This window comes from Molothrus aeneus, chromosome 1 (assembly GCF_037042795.1).
Source record: "Molothrus aeneus isolate 106 chromosome 1, BPBGC_Maene_1.0, whole genome shotgun sequence".
In the NCBI taxonomy this organism is placed as follows: domain Eukaryota; kingdom Metazoa; phylum Chordata; class Aves; order Passeriformes; family Icteridae; genus Molothrus; species Molothrus aeneus.
Genome location: NC_089646.1, coordinates 126,967,534 through 126,990,001, shown reverse-complemented (window position 1 = coordinate 126,990,001; position 22,468 = coordinate 126,967,534). Strand labels below are relative to the sequence as shown.

The window sequence follows — 22,468 nt, the reverse complement described above, 5'->3', positions numbered from 1 at the left end:
TCCTGGCTGGTAATGCATGGGATTTATTTCACTTTTCCTAAGCACTTCAACTCTCTCTGATATACTGAAATAGAGTTATTCCATGCTGATTAAAATAAGCAAATGACCCAAGACATTTTTGTAATGATGAGAAAAAAGTGTGACTGAATTGGGAGGGTCATGGAAACAAGACACAAAAGCTATAAATCTATTTAAAAGTAATACTTATTTAAATCTTTAAAACTAAGGCCAGAGTTGAAGAAACCTGCACAAATATTATAATTTTGTGCTGCAGCAGGCATCCATAGGTGCTCTTCTGAGAATCCAGGAAGAGTGTGTCAATCTCAGATTTACATTGTTGAGTCCATAAATTACACTATTGAAACAAGCTTTTTTTAATTGTACTCTTTTCCATTCTACTTCTGTTGCTGGGTACACTGACTGTTTTTCTAGTGAGACTTAGTCACATAGTACAAATATTAGTAAGCAGAATGTGAAATAAAATGAAAATATGATTTGGTTATGCTTGGCTCCAGTAGACTAAAGAATATAAAACATTATCAACAGAGATTTTCCTTTTATGGTGGAATGTGATACATTGGTACAAGAAGGCAGGGCAGGAAGAATTTGAAGTTATGCTAAATTGGCTACAGCAGTTTAATTAGGGATTTGGATATAAAATGTTTTCTATTAAGTCCATGTTTATTTTTAGCAAGTCCTGTAGCCTTTAAATTAATGTGATACACAGATGTTTTACAAGCATGAGTTATTTACCAAAGCATGTTTACTATTGAAACACAGTAGATTTACTGCCAAATAATGCTCCCTAACTGTTTTAAATGTCAATAAGTAAAAGATATGCTGTTACTGAAGTTTATCACTTCTGTTTGGGCTGATAAAAATTTCATAAGGTGACTAGAGATCCTCAAGAACCCTCCTCTCATAGGAACAAGAGTCCAGATGTTTGTTCTTTCATTCAGCTTAGCTTCAGTTTTATGCAGTTTTATGCTCGCATCAAGAGTGGTTTTGAGTGTCCTGGTTTGGAAATTAGGGCTTCCTTAGGTTAGGCAGCAGTGTCACCCTCACCTGGCCTAACTAGTCCTGAAGATCATCCTGGAGACAGGTATGTCTCAAAGCTCAGTTTGCTCTCTCCTCAGTCATCACAGCTCACAGTTACATCAAACCACAAAAGACAACTTCCAGGAAAGGTGCTAATAGAGTATCAGAATTGTGTTGAATGTCTTCTGTTCTGCTGCCCATGCTAAGTTGTCAGTAATCTGCAGCAGAAGATGAAGGCACACCGCATTAGCCTGCCACCTTTACAGTCATGACTGAATTAATCTACTTCAGCCCTTGTTAATCATGTGTGAAATGCAAATATTTCACTTTCAGTAGTGCAGTTTTATTGAGCTGTTACTAGGCAAAAATTAATCATTTTGAATTTTGCCTCTTCTGATGATTATGATCATCTTGCTCGGACACAGAGCTGCAGGCTTAGGAAGTTCCTGAGTCATAAAATATTGGAGGCTGAAAGAATATTTTTGAATTACTAAATCATTGACTGAATATATCCTATGTGTTTTCTCTGTTCTGAAATTTCTCACCAGACATCTGGTTTTGGCCTTAGTAAAGGAGAAAGAGTTTGTGGAGGTGAAGTCAATGGGCTATCTGATCTTGGCACATAAACCTCTCCTTTCTTTGACTGAGAAAAACCACAGTGACAGCAGAGATCGAGCAGTGCTTGGCAAGTAAGAATTGTGAAAAATAATGAAAAAAGAGAACAAGTTCCAACAAAGGACATAGAAAACAAACAGAACCAAAACCACAGAACCTACCACACAGTAGGAAAGTATTTCTTAGTCACACATCATAACCACAGAGAAGACAGGAGATCTACACATGCAAATGTTAATACCCGAAAGAATGAAGAATGTCTAAAAGTAGGATGGAATTTGACCTTCACATCAGTCTACAATCAGTCATTCTTGGAGCCAGGATAAGAGTCTGTATGATCTTCTGAGAGACTTTAATGGTTCTGCTACAGAAGATTGACTTTCCTTCTGATAATTAATGACAACAACACTAACAGCACTGTGAGCTGGAAAAGTTGACTAGGGAAGCAAAAGACTAACCAGCCATTTCAGGATGAGCTTTTGTGAGAAGCAGAAGATAAATAGAGACCAAGGAAATAATTTTTGAACTGTCACAGCTATAATGATAGAAACACCATACTAAGAAACAAAACACATTTCTTGAACAGTAATGTTTCATTTCAGGCTGGCTGCATGGGTGAATATGTACTCCCTACTAAGTTCTTAAAGGACACCCACTACCACAGTTTTAATTTCATTGGTATCAAGCACAGTCAAAGATTATATCCCACTATATTGGTATTACAGACCATTACCAAGGACCCAGCCTGTGAGATGTAGAATGTGGATGAACTGCTGGAGTCACAATGTGATCTTTGCATTTTCAACCACACATCAATCACCACGCAGCTGTGCAGAATCAGGAAGCACTCCATGACTTCACACCTGTCTTGAGTGTGATCTGCAAAATGTGGAAGGTATATTCCCTGTCATCAAGAGGTAATTCTCTACTGAGTTACTTCAGTCAAATTTCAGCAATTACAAGGCAAGAAACTATGTCAAATTGTTTAAGAGAAGTATGCAAAGTCTCATGAAAATTATTTAATCACTGATGGAAAAGAAGAATCAATATTATAATGAGTGAAGTTAAACAAGCCAATAACTGCAGTGTAAGAGCTCATACTCTGATCTTACATAAATGTTGTCCAAGAATTTAACATACCATTCATTTGTCCATATTATAATGTGTTTAACAGAGTTTCTTTAGCAATTAGTTTAGTTCTTTCAAATTGAATCAGAATTCATTGTATTTTCCAGTCACAGTGTGATTTACATAGTACCATAACAAAAAAAACCTCAAGTATTTGTAACCTTAGATGTTTTATACTTATCTCTTTACTCTAGGTTGAAGGCATAACACTGTCAGATTTCACAAGCGGTAGCTGCTCTTTTCACAGCAACCAGGTAATGGCAACTACAACTGTATTTCCAAATTAAGGAATAAATCTTCCTGCAACCCTCCATACCTGACACCTGTTTAGGGCCACCATTTCCCAATTATCTTTGCCAATCTGAAGTGCTGCAAAGGCCCAAGGAAGTTTCTTTTTTCAACCTCTCCTTGCTTCACCCCTTTTCTGAGTGAAGCTATTCTTCAAGAAGAATGTTCAAGGCTGCAAATTCTTTCCACATATATGCACCACTAACTGCAGCTCATTCACAGAACAAATCAGCAATTTCTTCATATTTTTTCCCTCCTAATGGTCATTTATAAATGCTTTTCTTTCAGGCACACTATCTTCTGCATGAGGAAGTCCAGGCATTCACTTTTAATTCCCCACTTTTGCAGCATCATGGCACTTAATCATCATAGCATGGCTGATATCATTTGGGTTTTGCCATCCTGCAACTTAAAATGTCCAGGCTTGGAGCAGGAACAGAATACTCTGACTTACTTTACAGAAATTTCAGGGGTGTAAAAGACATTTAAAAATAATGTAGCAAACACTAAGGGAGAGTTTTCAATATTTGGGAGGGTTACAGAGAAATTTGATGTTTTGTCTGTTTACAGTGAAGGAGAAAAAAGGTCTGAAAATAGATTGCAGTGTAACTTTGTTTAAGTATTTTATATGTTTTATGTGTTGTGTGAAAATATCCTATGAGACATGGGAATGAAATTAGGTGCTTGTTTTCCATTTGACCTCGCTTTGTTCTGACTGTAAAAATGGTCACTAATGTTTGATTCTTCTGATTACTTTTTGTAGGAAACAAAGAGATCAAACTAAGTTTCAAGGCACTGAGTACAAATCTACTCTGTTACTAAGGTTGTTCCAATGCAGAGAGAAAGCATGCAATTGAATGGATCGTATTGTGAAAAGCAGTCCACTTAAATGGAACTAATTCCCAAATCTCAAACCAAAACTGAATGATTGCACAATAATGTTTATTGTATTCAATTTTATGGATAACTTTGCCAGATATACATTGTAAAAAGCTATTGTATATGATAGCATAACATAAATCAGTCAAATAAAATTTGGACATGGAAAACCAGAAGGATGTGTGATGTCTGTACTGAGTTTGTGTATCTTATGCACAGGGAGTTTTCTGATTTTGATTTCCATGGAAATGAAATCTGATTCTAAACATATAAAAGTAGCCAAGTTAAAAATGTGTTATGTTGGCTGTATTGTACATACAGCTTTGGGATGTAAACTTTAGCCTTTTAAGTGCTCATTTTGGATCAGAACATGTGGCTTCAAAAACAAAATCATGGCATTTCTTTCCTTTATTTTTACTCATCCCATTTTACTACAGTTCAAAAATACTGTCAGCTGAGAAAATCCAAAAATTTTATTTGTGTCTCTTTTTCCTTTTTTTTAAAAAATAAATTATTCAGAAATGCTATTCTGGTATATTATTTGTGAGACAAATAATCTTTAATGACAAATAATTTTCCTTAGTCCATAGAGAATTAGTAAATCTACCAAAGATGGATTCAGTGGTTACACTTACATTTATGAACCAGTTAACTAGATTTGTTTGTTATATTTAACATTTTTACTGTCCCTTCTATGCTACTACACTCACAATTCAAATTCCCAAGTATACATGACATTCTACAAACACAGTCAAAATTACATGAACGTCTTATGCCAAGAAATTAATTTTTCCAAGAAGGAGAAGTTTTAAGGAAAACTGACCCACAGGATAGGAGAAGTCTAAGGTATGAAGTCCAAGGACAGCATTGTAAAATTCCTTTCTATTTTCTCAGTTTTATCAAGTACAATTGGCTCATTGGACAAGCTGAGCTGTCAGCCACCAGAGCAAACTGATTTACCAGATCCCCTGCAAAGCATTTGTACCACTCATAGCACTAGTATCCTGTGCCAGAGCCATGGAACTGGCTGGCTGCAGCTCCTTGCACTCGAGGCATGGACAGCATTGGCACAGAGCTTTGCCAAGCATGAGATAGGCATAACCTCACAATAGCAGAGACAGAGCTGAATGAATAAGAACAGAATGGAAGAATCTGGCAGTGACTCAGGTGAGGCTGAACCTTAGAAATAATGCCCCTTTTCTTCTCTCTCCATGCAGAATTGTCACAGAAGTGTCATACCAGCGGGTTTGGCCTAGTGGCTTCCCTAGGGCACGTGGTGCATCTAAGGAAATATATCTGAATTTCCCAAAGGAAGGAGTTACAAGGAAGAAAATAGAGTAAGTTCAATGAAGTAACATGTTACATGTGTTTCTTAAATCCTTTCCAAGTTAGGTCCATGAGCTTTAAAAAGGTGAGCAATAAAAGCTGGTGTTGTTGAGTATCCATATCCTGTACTGCATTCTTCGACGGGAGATAAAATGTTCTAGTAATGGAAAATCAAAACAAAACAATCTTGCCTCAGAGTAGTTTTAAAATTATTTTACAGGGCTATTTGCAAAATTTCATTGCATTAACAGTAGAAAGAAAAAGGCATTTTTAATATAATTTCCTATTGGTCTTCATGATTTTGTCACCAAAGCCATGCTGGTGACATCAGGAATATATTTCTATTTCTATATTTCTCTGCTATCATCCAGCTTGCAGCACTTTCTGGGAGGCCAGGTGTCTCCAATTTGGAAGAAATTATTAAAATCTGTTCAGCTGGTTCTGCATCAAAGAATTCTGTAATTGCTTGGTTCTAGGGCTTTCTGCCATCTGAGGCTGAAATGGCAACCATCTGTTAAGAATTCTTCCACTGAGTAATTTTATTCATGTTCTGAAGAACATCAGGAAAAAAAAGCTAAAAAAACCTCAAAAACTTTCTTAGTTATAGCATGGTTTGTAGTGGAGCTGTGAAACATTCATCTCCCAGTAATTCTTGTTGTCAAGTTTCTACACCGGTTGACTGTGCAGCAGAAAGAATGGTTTACTTACCATGAAACATTATTATTTTATGCTAATGATCACTCACAGGAAAAACAACCAATGTTTTGTTCTTATTCATTCATGAATATAATCCCTACAGGGTGCTGAGAGCTCCACAGTTTAAATTAAAGAGAATTCCTGGTCTAGGAGGTGTAGGATTTAATAGTCTTTTCTATAAAAGTTTCTGGAAAATAAGCATTCACATTCTACTATCTAAGGTCAATTTGTCATTTAGGTTAAGGTTTACCTTCAGCAACCCGTGCCATCTCAAATTTAAGTGTCTAATCAAAACCCAGTCCTCTAGGTTTCTTCTGTTTCTTCTTCTTCTTCAATCCTAAGGCACGAACATATCTCCTGAGCAATTCACCTTAATGTTCATGGCCTTTGGACCCTTTCTTTGTTCTTTGGTGTGTTCTTCTCATAAATGAAGTGCTTATTTTTTCCAAATCTCTGTGTGTTTTCCAAATTTTATAACGGCTGAGGCCCCATATATGTTCTTACTAAAATTTCAGACACTAACTTCCATTGTATTTAGCAACAGTGAAAGTTATATGAATAGATCTAGTATCATAACATAGTATATATGTACAGGAATACTAATTCTATGATTTCTTGTTTCTGAAAAATGTACATTTTGGGTTTTGATTTTGCTGGTGGTTTGGTTTTGGGATTGGCTTTATTTTATTTGTGCTTAGGGACTGAAAAGGAGTAGATAGTATCACTGTTGCCCAAAAACATCTCTGTCTTGAATGACAGCCACACAAAATAACTTTTCTCCTTGAAGAACCCAAAGACTAAAAGAACTATGTGAGTGAATGACTTTCCAGGTAGATACCCGAGGAACAGAGTGACTGAGTTAACCAGAACTTCAAAAGATATCCAGAGCAAGGGTTGGAGGGAGTCTTCATTTGGAAATTCACATTTTTGTTTCATCACTGCAGCCTCTTCAGCTTTTTTGTAGGGCTTCTCTGTGTCATTTTAATAGACAACTATCAACTCTATCTCCTCACATCTGGAGAAACCAGCACTCTGCCACCACATTCCAAGTGCCACGCTCTTAATATGTGCTTTTAATCCCAGTTCTTCTTGTCCTGATACTGTGAAAGAGGCTAGAATGTTGGAGAAAGTGACTGCTAAATTGTCATGTTTATAATATTTTAAAGGGTAGGACAAAATGTTGGAATAAAAGCCAAAAGATTGTGGTAGAGTGAAATAGAAGATTTCCAACTCTTGTTGCTCACCTTTATAAAACTCATGGGCCTAACATGAAAAGTATCAGGAATAACATGTAAAACTTTACTTTTAACTTACTAGAAAAATCAGGTATTTTTACCCCTTCTACCACGTTTTCTTACAGTATCTTTAAGAAAAGGTAGACTGGAGGTGAGCTGTAATGACTGCCTACCTTGTACTTTTGAAGCAAGAATATATTTCTTGTCCTCTACATGTACAGTGAACTGCACAATATGGCCTTGACTATGAGTTAAACTCATTTATACTTTATCCTCTAATACATTATTTCATTATTTCAGAGGTGCTTTTAAATTGCTAGCATTTTAGATATATGTGAAAATAAGAAATAGGAGCTTCAGTGTTCATTTGTATTTAATACGTGCCTGATTCATTAGTGATCCCACAGGAAGACCAACTGCCCATATAATATATGTGGATTTCATTCCTAGGCCCAGCAACATGGTAACAGTTTATAGATATAATTTATCACTTGATGTTCTTACAATGCCTTCCTTTCATATCTTTGTGCCATCATTAAGCAATCACCAATTTCAGGCAGAGCCTTGGTCAAATGCTGAGGCATTCTCACTCTTCTCTCTGGTGCAAGCAACAGGGCACTCAAAGTGACAGAGCACCCAAGAGCTGAGAGACACCCACAGACACCTAATGGGGTGGGATGAATACCCCTCAGTGACAAACAGAGGGCCATGAACATGTGTTTTCAGTCCATGTGTTTTATGACATTTGGAAAGTATATTTTACTGGAGATTGGGGAGCTGCTTTATTCTAAAGCTCTTTTTCTTGACAGAGGTCTCCTTACCAGCAGAGTCCAGTCTGCAATTTCTTCCCAGAGCCCTTTGAACAAACAGCCTGCTCTGTCCTGCCTTCACTTTGGAACTCCAAGCCCCCAATAGTCTGTCTGTGAGTTGATGCCCAACCTCAGCAGAGCACTCTCAGGCAGCTCACTGAGCTGTGATCGTCCCCAGGGATGGACACTTACTGATCCAGCTTTCAGCCCTCCCACCTCAGTGAAGCCTGGGGACTGTGCACTAAGCCATGTACTTTGTTAATTCATTAATGTCCTTTAGTGGCTCTTAGATCATTGTGTAACAAAATTACTGTGACCTGGAATGCTTTTTTACAGCAAAAAATAAAACTGAAGCTAAATTGAGTGTGACAGTGACCATAGAGAAGAATAACATCATTAATGGAGTCCTTGCACTGCTCAGATTCCACAGGCAACACTGGGATTGTAAAACAAGACTTATTTTGATTTTATGCATAGCAACAACATCAAAACTGACAGAAACAAGGGCTGTGAGATAGAAACATACCAAAACCATGCTTGTGTCAGAGGAGTTTTGACTAATGAAGCGAAGACAGGAGGTCTGAATAGATATATTCAGTACTAAGGTTAGTAGCAACACTGTAACTTAGCCAAAAGTTCTTTTCTCAGCTTCATTTTGTTTCTAGTAAGGGAGCTGTCTTGTTTCTCTGCTGTTGTTATGTTGAGAAGACTTAATACCAAAAGAAACTTTATGGAACAGCATTGTCACAGCAAGGAAAATTGAATGGTGGGCACTACATCAGCATGCTCAGCCCTTGCTCAGCTGTGCCAGCTCCAGAGCATCAGGGACCATGGACCCAGGAGTGTGGGAACCTGGCATCAGCTGCTGCTAGGGTGCAGAACATGGGCATGACTTATAAGAAGGAATCTCCCACAACAATATGGCTGGAAATGAACCCAGAAACTGTCAGGGCTGTTTGCAGTGAAGTAACATAAGCCACATTAGTATCCAGGTTTCAATGAAGCTTTTTGCAAAGCGTGGATCTCCATTATGGATAGTTAAACCAACAATTGTAACATTCAGGTTCAAATAAAAGACCTGACAAACTGGAAGATGGAAATGAGAGGAGCAAAAACTGAGATCTTCATTACTGTAGTGCATAATGTGGCATGTAAATACTTTCTCCATATAATCCTTTTTCATAATTCAGAGAATATTTTAAGCTTGCAATATCAATTGCCAGGATAATAACCAGGCAGCACATAGAATATAGAATAAATACTCCTTTCTTTTTAGCAAAGATTTAGGTAGAGAAAGATCAATTTAGGTAGCAATCAAACCAATTGAACTTGTCAGAAAGGTAGATAAAAACAGTGAAATTAAAATATTATTTTTCAGTACTTAATAATGAGCTGTCAGTATCATCAGGAAAAAAAAAAAGATAAATTCCAGCTTTAATAACATACAGTCATCCATGAATTGTGTTGGCAATGATAGTATCTCTTTTGGGAAGAACAATAACCTCAAAGATTCAAACTTGGAAGTATTCACAAAATTCTGCTAACAAAAATATTTTTGAGATTGAAATCCAAAGGAAAAAGAACACGTGAGAGAAGTAAATGTAGTACTCATGGTTATGCATGCATACGCCTATGTAGAAACTCTAATACAGAACACTTGTACACTTCTATAGATGTTTAGCTGTCATGAAAACTTTCCCAAGGGAGATTTCCAATTCTCAAAAAGCCTCCACACCCCTCAGAAATATCTCCCTCAGAATATACTCAGATTCAAGGAGAAATCCTGTAAAAATAGCGTGCCATGAACTGATGTAACTCATTGTACGTAATACACTCAATGGAAGCAAGCAGAGGCATAAGTGAAACTGTCTGTATAATTGAGTTTTTCAAGGGGCATTTTAATGCTTACTTGCATACTTGCTTTTATTCAAACAAAGAAAATAATAAACTGGAAGAAAAAGAGAATTCTGATAGACTCCTTTTGAGAGACCTAAAATTACTTTTTCTTTACCCTAACTTTCTAGTTGTCTAAGCTTTTTTGTCCTTCCTATGACTGAGCAGGTGTCAGGAAGCAGAACATCCCTCTGGCTGTCCTGAGCAGCCAAGACCCCTGCCAGGGGGCTCAGAGACCCTGGCACAGAGCCCACAATGCCTGTGGTTTTGATTATGACTTGTGGAGCAAGTTACCAACCTTAGATGAAGATCAGCAGGCCACAACAGTTAAGTAGAATGATAGTGAATTTATCATGGGGTGAAAAAGCAGATTTTGAGATTTTTAGAATGGTGATTCAGAGGAGCAAGATGGAGGGATCTAGGCATGTCCAGCCTTTCTTCTTCTCAGCCTCCATCTTCTGCTGTGATGTTGGCACTTTTAGATTAGTTTGGAGTAGAAGCTCACTGTCTAACATAGGTGATAGGTATTGGAAAGTGATTGTAAACATCGTATACGTAGTTTTTATTATAAAGACATAACACTGGCCCCTGGGCAGGCAGAGTGCCTCGGACTGTCTTGACGAGCGGACCTCAGCTGGACAGGAGAAAGAATTTTATAGATAAGATACAGTAAACAACCTTGAGACTAAGAAATGAAGAGCCCTGACTCCTTCTTCAAGTGCCAGGCTGAGAAAAGAGAGTTTCCAACTTTTCTCAGAGTCACTCTGACAAGCTAGGGACCCTGATGAGCAGGCTGCCACCCTCTGTAACTGTAGCTCTTCAGTGTCGTGATACCTCCAATCCTTGGCTGCATGCCTTCTGGAAATATGGCATAGACAAGTGGCCTGAGAAGTTACATCCCTTGGAGAACCCTGGCTTAAATATCATGTCTGACACATTCGGGCAGAATCAGCAGCATCCAGTAACCCTCCACATCTGGCTAGAGCCAGATGTGACACTGACACAGGACAAAGCCATCTACCTTACTTAGAAATCTTTCCACCAATGCTCCAAGAAATACTTCAGAAACTTATTCTACATGTGTAAAAAATGTGAAAGGGTTGTTTCTGGGCATGCTTCCTCAAAAACCTGTATATGAAGTTAATTTTCTTAACACATTTACTGATGCTGTCTGCTGGTGCACCAGACCATAAATAAAATATTCATCAAGACAGTATCATCAATGTAGTCACTTCTCTTGACTTGGTATTCCTGATCTATATGACTGTGACTCAAATGTGAATAGGGTTAAAACCAACAATGCCAATCTTCTCAGGGTCACTATCCTGAACTTTTCCCAAACTTTGTGGTTTTATTTCTTCAATTCATAAACAAATTCAATATATTATAATGCTTAGAATCAGTCCTAAAATCACACAGGTTTTGCAATCAAAACTATGTGCAGAAGAGTGGAAGGAAAGTGGCTCTGTTACCACTGGATCCTGTTGAAATAAAGCCAAACCACTAGAAAGCACACTACACTGATGAGATTAGTCCAGTGTCAAGGTTTCTGCATAAAACTACACAAAATATCAGAACAGTGTGGTGCTGATGTGATAGTAGTGCTATTATTGTCTGTGTCATATGGATGTTTTATAGCACCAATACTGTCATGGTCTTAAAATATGAAGGTTTCATTAACATGTTCCTTGAATCTGTAACTTTATCTCTTAGGGATTATCTTTCACTCACTGGGAGACGTTTTCTTCCATATATGTCTGATTTCTTTCAATATTTATTTTAATTAAGATTGTCTTGAAAATGAAAATGAGAAAATATTTCTGTCCATAATTATAAGAAAAGTTTACTTGACACTTTGTCAGAAGGGAAATATTTTGTGGTAACATAGATTTTGTCACTATTGCTAAAAATTTAATTTTACACTGGCCATGTAGGTTTTCACCTTTTGTCTCTAAGTGGCAGTATGCTGGGTAATGCTCCTATTTCTTATAAGTTGATCAAGGAAATTATGAACAGCTGGAGAAGTTGCTGAGACTTTCCATATTTCCAGATTAGCCACTATAAAAATTAAATCACACAGAATTATGGGAAGAGTTTTGAACTTGTATTTCTTGTACTTTAGCAATATTGACATTGAGAAGATTTCACTTGCAAATGAGATTAAGAATAGAATTTATATTTGCTTTGTAAACTGCTGGAGATATGCATCACCCTGTAACACCCAGCATAACGATGCTCTTGTTCTTGTGGGCTCCTATTTCACAAAACAAATAATCTCTATTGTATCAAATTCCTTAGGGCAACATATATTAGCACATATTAGCAAAACCTAGTGTTTTGATTGTTTCCTTCTTCACTGTCCTCTTTGATTTGTTTTCTTCTTTTCCTACTACAGAAACCCCACAATCAGCCCAGATCTCCTAACAGAGTTAAATATTTATTGTTCTTTGTCAGTTTACTTTTCTATGTTTTGTGATTTCATTGCATAATATTTAAGGAACAAGACTGAAGACTTCTGCTAAAATAGATGCACAAAAATAAAACATCATTGTAATACTGTATTCTCCACATTAGCTTCTCCCAATCTGTCCCCCACAAATGGCTCATACCTCTGATGTTGGAAGTCAGCCTTCATTTTGCTTTCCACTATATGCTTTCCCAAGTGGAATAGGAAAACAAAAATTTTACTTTCTCCACAAAATTGCTTCCTGGAAATGGCAATGGTCCCTTGGTAAGTGGAAGTTTGTTAATGGTTATAACAGTTGAGGGGAAAAGAGAGGAGGATATGTCTGTGATGTAGAGAGGAAGGTATATTTGGGATTTGAACTTATTTTCATTTTTTCAGACTGATGATCTTCCTCTTCATTGCCCTTCAAATTAATTCTCATGGAACCACTACAGGGTGGAAAAACCTCTAAAGAAACAGTTCAAAGGATTCTTTAGATTTACATGTAAGAGTCTACTATATTAATAGTATGATTTACATTGACTCAAGTAGGCTAAATGACATCATTGTTTTACTGTGGGAGAAAGAAGTTAAGTTTAAGTTGGAAATAATATTGTTCGGAATCTTATCAGTAATATTTATGAAAGTATTAATATTACATCAGGGAAAAAATTGAACTGAAATCCTGAAGAATGTGTTTTATATTATAAACTTCCATAAACCATTGACACAGAGCAGCTTTAGCATTTGGCACAACTGTTTTCTCTCTGAAATGCTATATATGGCAAAAGAACAAAAAAATAATTTGTCATGTTTTCTTCTTGTTCTCAGATTTCTTTAGTATTGATTGATATATTTATGGCATATGAATACAGAATGTGCAGATGTATGTGTGAATAACTACAGAGAAAATTAATTAATTCAATATTTTAATCTTTTAGATCATAGATGTTTGAGAAAAACAATCCAGATAGGAAAGGAAAAAGATATTGTTGTACGATTTATTCTTTTTGGAAACAAAAAGCGTATTGAAACAAAATGGGGATATTTTTAGCAATACCTTGTCTACTGAAATATGTACAATTCTTCTTCAAGAATGAGTAATATATTATGTCTAATTATTGAGACACTAATGGCAGAATTATATATATTGAAAAAATATAAGGGCAAAATTACTTTGGATATTCATACCTATTTTTTCAATTATATCTGTCATTAGAGACAGATTGATGGTACATACTAAGGTATTTCATTCTATTTTGGTCATATCTTTAATATGGAGGTGCATTTAAACTGCTGAAGATAAGTTTTACTGTTCTTTTATGAACAGATGTCAAGATTTTATAATAAATTTGGGAAAAATAGTCTTTCAATGCGGGAAAAGTAGAAAACACTCTTTTGAAGACAGCCATTGGAGAATAGATATAAAACTTTTAAATTGGAACAGTACAGTGATGACAAAAAGCAACATAATGATATCTCTCTAGTGTTATACACTTCAAAATCTCGGAAATGATGCATTTTTTCATTATATAAAATATTTTTAATATCATGAGTGGAAGTTGAATAACATAATTTGAGTAAACATAGTTTTATAGTAAAATTTTGTTATTCTTTTTGCCTAAGAATCTTCCTCTTTATTTTGTTAAAATCCATTGCCCTTACTTTACCAGGTTTTCAATATCAAGCCTTAGCAAAACAAAAGGCAAAACTAAGATAAAATATGGAAAAGAAACATGATTTATGGAAGATGTTCCTTTAAAAAAATAGACACTTTCAAATCAGCCAGTTGTATAACTGACAAAGCAGTAAGCTAGAAATGCAAAATTAGGTGATTGGGATGCAATTGATGGGAAATGATATCCCCCTCTCCATTTCAGGTACAAATGTGTGTGCACACTAAGATTTCACATGTGTTCTGTGACTTTGTTTATCTCTGTTCAAAACTGCAAATGGCTGTTGGCTTTTAGGCGACTGCCAGCTCCTATGAGAAGATGTTTATCCGTTCCTAACTTGGTGCCAAAAAAGGTCCATGTGCACTGATACTGGGCTTTTTACTGCCTTACTCTTCCGTGCCTTGCTGTTCTTGCTCAGAGCTTTTTATTTGCCTTAGCTTTACATTTTATTTCCTGCAGTGGAAGTGTCTATTCATCTGCCCTTGAAATGGTATCTGATATGAGCAGACAATAATTCTTGAGCCAGTTTCTGAATATATTTCTGTTGGAGACAGTTATTACCCTCTAATTGAGAGATGTTCTCAGTGATGACAGAAGATCTTAGGCACAATTTGTTTCTAAGAATTTTTCTTTCCACTGAATTGAAAACTATCTATTAAGTCAATAAACTCATTAGTCCTCACATTACTGTAAAAATGGAATGGAACACAGAAGTTCTGGGAATCAAGTTTAAAAGGAAATGTGAAAAATAAAAATCTTCACTGCTTTCTTACCAGAGTTCAGATGGAATTATGAACTGCCATTTGTGATAACCATGGCACGTTTTATGGAAAATAAAAAATAAGTTTGGATTTCTGTACAGTATATCTTGATATACACATTGAATGATACAAAATTCAGAATAACTTCTGCAAAATTCTATATACAAGCTAGATGGAAAGTTAAAATGTGCTTCTCTCACCACACTACTTCAACAAGTTTACTAATGAAGTAAACAACTATACACAAAAGACACATTGAACTTTTGTGCATCAAAACATCCAACTCTGAGCTCAGTACGACTAGGATATAATATACACACAATTCCTTCTGAAAGGGTTGCTAATGGCTCCAGTCATTGAAATATCTGTCAAATCAAGAGAGCCTGAGAGAGCAGAGGCTGTTTAGCCCAGACTTGGGAAGGCTCAGGGAGGAGTGAAGAAGATAGAAACAGACTCCTCTCAGTGGTGCCCAGTGACAGAACAAGAGGCAATGGGCAAAAATTGAAATACAGGAAATTTCATTTAAATGTTAGAGGAAGCTTTTGTGCTCTGAGGGTCATCAAACATTGGAACAGGTTGCTGAGAGAGGTTGTGGAGTCTGCATCCTTGCAGATATTCAAAACATGACTGGACAGGAGCAGCCATATCTGGCTGACCCTGCTCAAGTGGAGTTGGACTGGACTGGACAAGCTCCAGAGGTTCTCTGAGGTAAATGAAGGTGCTCCAGCCTCAGTCACACTGCAGCTCCCTCCGTTGATACTGAAGAGGGCTCATAATAACAACTTGCTAAAGTTTACCTGAGATTAAAGTTGCATAAAAAAAATTTTTCACCTTAAATTTTGGATTAAGAACACCTATAGCTGATATAAAGGTTGTATGATGCCCTTGCTTAGTATATTTCTTATAAGTGCTTGACATATATCTCACAGTTCCTGCTTTGTATTCTAAATGTAACAGTAAGTGTTTAATATCCATTCTTAAAAATCTCTAAGTAACAATCTTGTTTGGTGTAAATTTAAAAAGGTTTTTGCTGACATGAATGAAGAACAGTAGCATGCTTCTTTTCCTAAGAACAGTGTAAGGATAGAACATAATTGGACTGAGGAATTAAAATCTTAAGAATTATTTGAAAAGATGCACTTAATGTTTGGAAAACCATTACAAAATTTTACTTCATGGAAAAAAGTATAGTTTATAAAAATATGTAAGATTGGCAAGTGAATATAATGGAGATTGCACTATACTTAGAAGTTCCTCCTAAAACTTCCCATCTTAAAAACTCATTTATCAAGCATGAATCAAATTACTATCTTATATTTAAAAGGTCAGAATGGAATTTCATATTTTGAGGGCTTGTTTCCATACCCAGATTAAAAATTAATGTATAAGAGAGGTTATGTAGCTTTTGGCTACAGTTCCCTTACAATACATTAATTTTAGATGTGTTAGAAGAGTGTTACAGAAGGATATTTCAAGATAATAGATTTACCAGATAATGAAAATAAAACTGCTGTTACTTCATACCAGCATATAGAAAGAGCAGAGCAAACCAAATATATTCTAAAAGGAGATGATAACTTCGTGCTTAAAATAGAAAATATTTTGATGATATGTTTGCCTTGTGATGAAAGTGTAAATGATGAGAAGTACTTTAACTTGCAATATTTGGTTCCTCTCCTCTCCTCTCCTCTCCTCTCCTCTCCTCTCCTCTCCTCTCCTCTCCTCTCCTCTCCTCTCCTCTCCTCTCCTCTCCTCTCCTCTCCTCTCCTCTCCTCTCCTCTCCTCTCCTCTCCTCTCTCATTACTTATACCTCTCCAAAGAGCCTTGCAGGTCTCTCTCACATCACACCATCCAGACCCAGAAAAGCTCTGTGTCTGCCCAGCATTTTTATTATCCCTGGTCACTGACTTTGGAGAGCTGCAAAGCATGTGCTGTGTGCAAGTTATTTCCTTCCCTACATCATCCTTTAACAAGATAGAGCCTTCAGATGTTATTTGAATACTATAAGTTGGTTTGAGTTGTTGTAGAAAACCTTTATTCCCTTCTTCCCATTTTTTACGCCATATTAAAGTGTACAGGAAATATAAAATTGCACCGAGGCCCTTGATTCTGGTAATCATCTATAAAGAAATATTAGTAAGGAAAAGATCTTTAAGAGATCCACATGCAGATGGGCAGTCACATATGCCTTTGATTGTTTCTCCATTTTGTCTCATGAAAATTGTACTGGTGTTGGTCACTAAATTTAATAGCAGAAGCCACATACATCATGACTGATCTCATTGATGGGAGATGTAGTCTCACATTTGAATTTACATTCTTACTACTGACCTTGTTGTCAGCTGAGAATCCATTCTCTTGATTTGACTAATGTTTTCTTTAATTTTAGCTAATGTATGTCACAGCTTGCATATTGAGTTATATGCTGGCATGCTCTTTTGGGAGCCAGCACTGCTGTTACCCTGTCAACACCAGGTTTCAGAAGGAATTCCTTCAGTCAGTCTGCCTTCAGTGCTGTGCCCCTCAAATTTAAAGTTTGTCCCTGCAGAGGGTTGTCTTGCTGGTTCAATATCTTTTTCAGTTGTTTTCATAATGCCTTCCATCTACTGGATTACTGTTTTCTTTAGGGAGTGCCTTAGAAGGCCATTTAAAATATGTATTTTAATAAATACATATGTGGGGGGAGCAAGAGAGAGGCAGAAACCCTCTACAGGTATCTAAACTACTTTTTCTTGTGCTACAATACCTTTGAAGATGAAAGACATTTTGTGAATTATTTCTCCATGTTGTATATTTCAAACTAAAACAACCAAGAAATAAGCATTTTAGGAAGACCAGTACTATCTCCTTAAATAATATTACAATACACCTGGCATTGTTCAATCTATATTGAGCAAGAATACTTTCACTTCTCTAAATGAGCATTTATGGGTATATTTTGGACCTGCTACAAGAACTGCTAAAGTGAGAAGATTTTGGGGTGACCTGAATAATTTGATTGAATCTTTGTTACTCTTGAGTAATCTGATTAACTCACACAAGTGCCAACACAGCCTTCATGTCAATCCACAGCACACTATCAAGTAATTTTTCTCTCCCTCATCTAACCTAGCTTTCAGCACCTATCCCAAAGCCAAGCTTCCACGATGAGAGTCTCAAGGCTGGAGAAAGAGGGATTGAAAGTCACTTACGCCCGAGAGTATTTGGGCACAAAGGTGGTAAGAGAGATCTTTGTGAGGAGTTAATTGAAAGTGCAGGGCATATAGAAGAGACTGGAACAAATTCTTCCTCATGTAACAATGAATCCATGCTATAACTGGTAGGTTTCCTTGTGTAAATGAGAGGAGGCTTTGGCTGAGCATTTATCTAATAGGCTGAACATAAATAGAGTCCAGAAGGGAACTGCGTTTTCCACACTAGTCTGAGTTACTGCTGGGAGTTAAACTATGTGTGTCCCTTTCTTATATTAAAGAAAATGAATAGGAGAAATTCAATCTAATCACTTGCTGATATTTCATAGAGATGGAGGTAGGAAGAGGCTTTAGGTTTCTTCAACTGTTTATTCTTCTTTACTTTATTTTTCTTCTGAACATGAATCTCTCTTCTCAGGAAAACTGCTGTTTCAGATGCAGTCTCACTGAACCTCTGCCCAGTGCTTAAACCAAACTGAATTGAGCCTTTTCCAGGAAGACTGGGAGGAGATGTGAAAACTGTTTAGAGCTAAGATTAAAAAAATAAATGTGGTGTCTCAGCACTGCTGCTTTCACTTGGGATACAAACTCAGGTCAGATGGGCCATCCTTACCACAATTCCTGAGAGGACCCAGCCAGGAAAAGTTCATTCTTCTTAGGCTGTCAGAGGTGACACAGGCATTTTAACAGTGACCCTGATGCCAGATTTGTAGATCTTGTTTCCTTTAGAGACAGACTTGGAAGGAACGCTGAGTAAGGTAAGAAAGGAGAAGGAGAACTCTGGCCAGGCAACTTCCTGCCCTGTAGGAGAAACTGGACCCCTGGCTGCCAGAAGAGGCATGGCATTTCTTGCGAGAAGGATTGTTGGATCATCTCAAAGAGAACCCCAATAGCAGAAACATCTTTTTCACTTGCATGAGAGTTAGGAGGTACGTGGAGACTCACTAACAATTCGTGTGTCAGGAAACAGATTCAACTAGAACACACTAATGAAATAGGTGTTGGAAAATTTCACTGTTCAAAGGCAGAAGCTAACCTATAACTACAAACTCGTTTTGCACAGTACCAGTTTGTGAAATTGCTACATTAGTGCATTTTTTTACTGCTTACTGGTTTAGTTGATATTTCAGCTTTGATTTGCAGGGGTTAAATGAAACTTATCTGTGTTCTATTTGTATATAAACATCAAACAGAAGATGTTTGCTAATAACAGAAACTATTCACAAGTCTTTATGAGTAACACATTGATTATCACCAAGAAAGAGCACTTCTAACCTACCTCGTAAATTTTATTTTAATTTTCATTTACACTGCCTATATGAATATAGGAGGATTGAAGGGAGAAACACTATGGCAGGATTTGACCTATGAAATAAAGTTTATTTACAGTGAAATATAATCATTTTGATATTCCTTGGTGTATCTTCAGTGCTGAATTTTTTCTGTACCTCCTCAGCCTCTAATGCAGCTGCATGTCATTGTTTAGTCGTGGAGGCTGTGACAAATGGAAAATGTCTCTCCATCTACCACAAAGACACATGGCCTCTCTCAAGGGACAAATGGTGAAAGGAGGAGGAAAGGGAATGGGAGGTGAATTTTCTGATAGTGTAATTCCATTAGTATATATTTGATAGAGTAAGCCCCCAGGTGTTTGTTGGATGTTTCATAGGGGGAAGGATGTAAGCTCTCTTTCTGCTCTGCTTTTAGAAATTCTTTCCAAATCTCCCTAATCCATTAATCTATTTTTGTGCCTTTTCTTAATTTCTGAGGAAATAGACACGGAGCCCCTCTGAACAAGGTGGTACAGTTAGAAGTTTAAGAAACTTAGATCTGACTATGGATTGATGAGTCAGTTATGGATAGCAGGAGTGATTTATAAAACATTCTGGCTAATATCTAAAACTCACTAATGAACCTGAAGATACCATTAAAATGTTTAAGCACAGCAGTTGTCTCTGCACTCCCTACTTGTTATCCTTTTAATGCCTTCCTATCCTTCAGCTAAATTAGTGAGTTACAAGACAGTGTCATTCATTTGTTAATTGTCAATGCAGAATGATACCTTTTTACTAGCTTATATGTCTCAGTGTGTCTGAGTCACATTTGAATCTGTTTAGTGTCTCAGTAAAGATCATGCTTATCCACAATTTTACTTGTTAACACAGACCACTAAATATGTTTTTGGTGTTTTCAGCAGTTTTCAAAGTCTGTTTAAGAAGAGTTTCCTGCTTCAGAAAGGAGATTTATGCTTCTAAAGAACCAGAACACAACCCCTTCTGATCCCGTCCTGATCCCTTTCTATCTTCTCCCCTGCCCATTTCTGCAGAGAGGAATCTGCAGGCATTCAGAGGAATGTCTCTATATTTCTGTACTGATTCCCTTTCTGCCTGCTTCTGCAGATTACATAAAGCAAAGAATTATAACTCAGGATAAGTTAACTTCAACCATATTACCTCCTACCTCTACCTGATTTCAGTATCTTGGACTAAGTCCTTAGTGCAAGTGAGCTAATGCATCCAAGAAGAAAAATTTAACAACACTAGGTTTTAGTTTTTGTTTTGCAATTAAGGTACCTTTTTAATTCTCCCTTAAATCAAAGTTCCTTTTTTTGACTGCAAATTATCAAAAAGACTAACAATACTACTAGATCTACTTTTAACTACAAAAGGGTTATGATATCAGAAAATCACTGGAAACATTCAGATTTGGAGGACTTCACACAAAAGTGGGTTAAACCAAGTGAAAACCACTTCTAGTGCCAAAGACTTATCTCTTGACCTATGACTGTGAAAGTAACAACAGTGCCAAAGTAAAGAGCAATACCTTAGCACTAGGTACTAGGATATACTGTGGATTTTAGAGTTAACCTCAGCTGGAACTGGTTTATATAAAATGCACTAAAGAAGCTTAATATAGAAAGAAAATTATTATTTTCTTATATTTTCAGTGGCTTTTCACCATAGGGAGATTGGTTTTAAATCTAAATGAAGGTTGCTCAAGGTTGCACAAGTTCTTGGTGAATTTTCATGTTCCTCAGTTGCCACACCAATGCAAATTCTTGGTAAATTCATCTCTTAGAAGCAGTTCTGTCTCTTCCATGCTGTTGGCTAGGTTAATTTTCCACATTTACAAAAGAGTTTTATAAACTTTATATCTGATTTTGATATGTACTCTTAGAGTAATTTTAATATATGACTTCTTTAAAAAGTCAGTATAAATATGTAACCTTCTTTTTGTCTTCATTTTTTTGATTATAAATATCTGTAGACATTTCACTTCCTTCAGCTGAATCAGCTATTGATTCCTGGTTTGGAACTTATGCTATCCAATAGGGGCTTGTAATTTTATCCATAATGGGCAAAAGAGAATGAAAAAAGGGTTATGTTTCTCATTTTCTATATATTAGGGTCTGGAAGCTCAAGTTGTATGGATATTGCTCATATCTGTAGCTTCATACATATGGTACTATTCAAATTCTGTTAATGATGAAGACTCTTTCAAATATTATAGATTTTTTTTTTTAATGAGTTCTCCTCTATCTCAACATGATATTGAAATCTCTACAAGAACCAGACCAAACTTCCCTTCTTTCCCAGATCTAGCTCACTTCAGAAGAGATAACCAATTAATGCTTTCTTCTAGAAGGACAAAATGTTCATATTACAATGTAGTTAAGTATTTTTCATGCATTCATTTTATTTCACTTTGAGTGAGGGGTGATTTTTCCTGATTTGCTATTAAAAAGCAGTAAGACTCTTAATTTCATATTCTATTAAAATAACACTTTTCTGTTTCATACCAATATATGGGGACCTATTATCATGTACAGGCTGCCAAGCAAAACACAATATTTGGAAAAAAAGGTTTCAGAAGAAATACTTTACCTATGAATGGTCTGTTTCCAAAGTACAAAGATGTATAGTGAGACAGGCAGAACTACCTGTATTTGGAGTCTGTGTTGAACAGACAATAAACAGAGCATCAGTATGCCACTGTACACTCTAGGAAGTGCAAGTGTCCTGCCTGCTCTGCACAGGCCTTGTCCTCCCATCTCAGGAAAGATACAAGACTGGAGCAGGAAGAGAGGACATCTGAAGGTGAAAGACTTTCTGTACAAAGAACATCTTATGTGGGCTGTGACTTGGCAAGCTGAAAAAGAATGTCTGAGGGTATCCAGCAGAAGCCTGTAAAAGTGTGAGAGGAAGAGACTGGAAATCATCATTTTATCATTTATAGTGCAGAGCCAAATGAATGTAGCAATTAACAAGCTAAAACATCACAAAACTAGACATTTTGTATGTCAAGTAGTCAAACTAAAAGCTACTCACCAAAAGTTATCACAGACATCCCACTAATGACTGAATCTCATATGGCAGGTGAGAGTGGTAAAGAAGTTAGTTCCAATTTATTAAATTCTAGGTGGAGTGACACTGTTCCTGTGGAGATATTTGCCTGCACCTGGAAATCAGCATATGTTTAACATAATT

The 22,468-nt window shown here is 36.6% G+C and overlaps 1 long non-coding RNA gene across 1 annotated transcript; it reads left to right on the top strand.

Annotated features, from left to right (window-relative positions):
* Window positions 1–1,674: 1,674 nt before the first annotated feature.
* Window positions 1,675–3,996, top strand: LOC136555023 (uncharacterized). Its single transcript, XR_010783420.1, has 3 exons — window positions 1,675–2,570; window positions 2,976–3,035; window positions 3,833–3,996. It is a non-coding gene; the product is annotated as an uncharacterized lncRNA (long non-coding RNA).
* The last annotated feature ends 18,472 nt before the right edge of the window (window positions 3,997–22,468 follow it).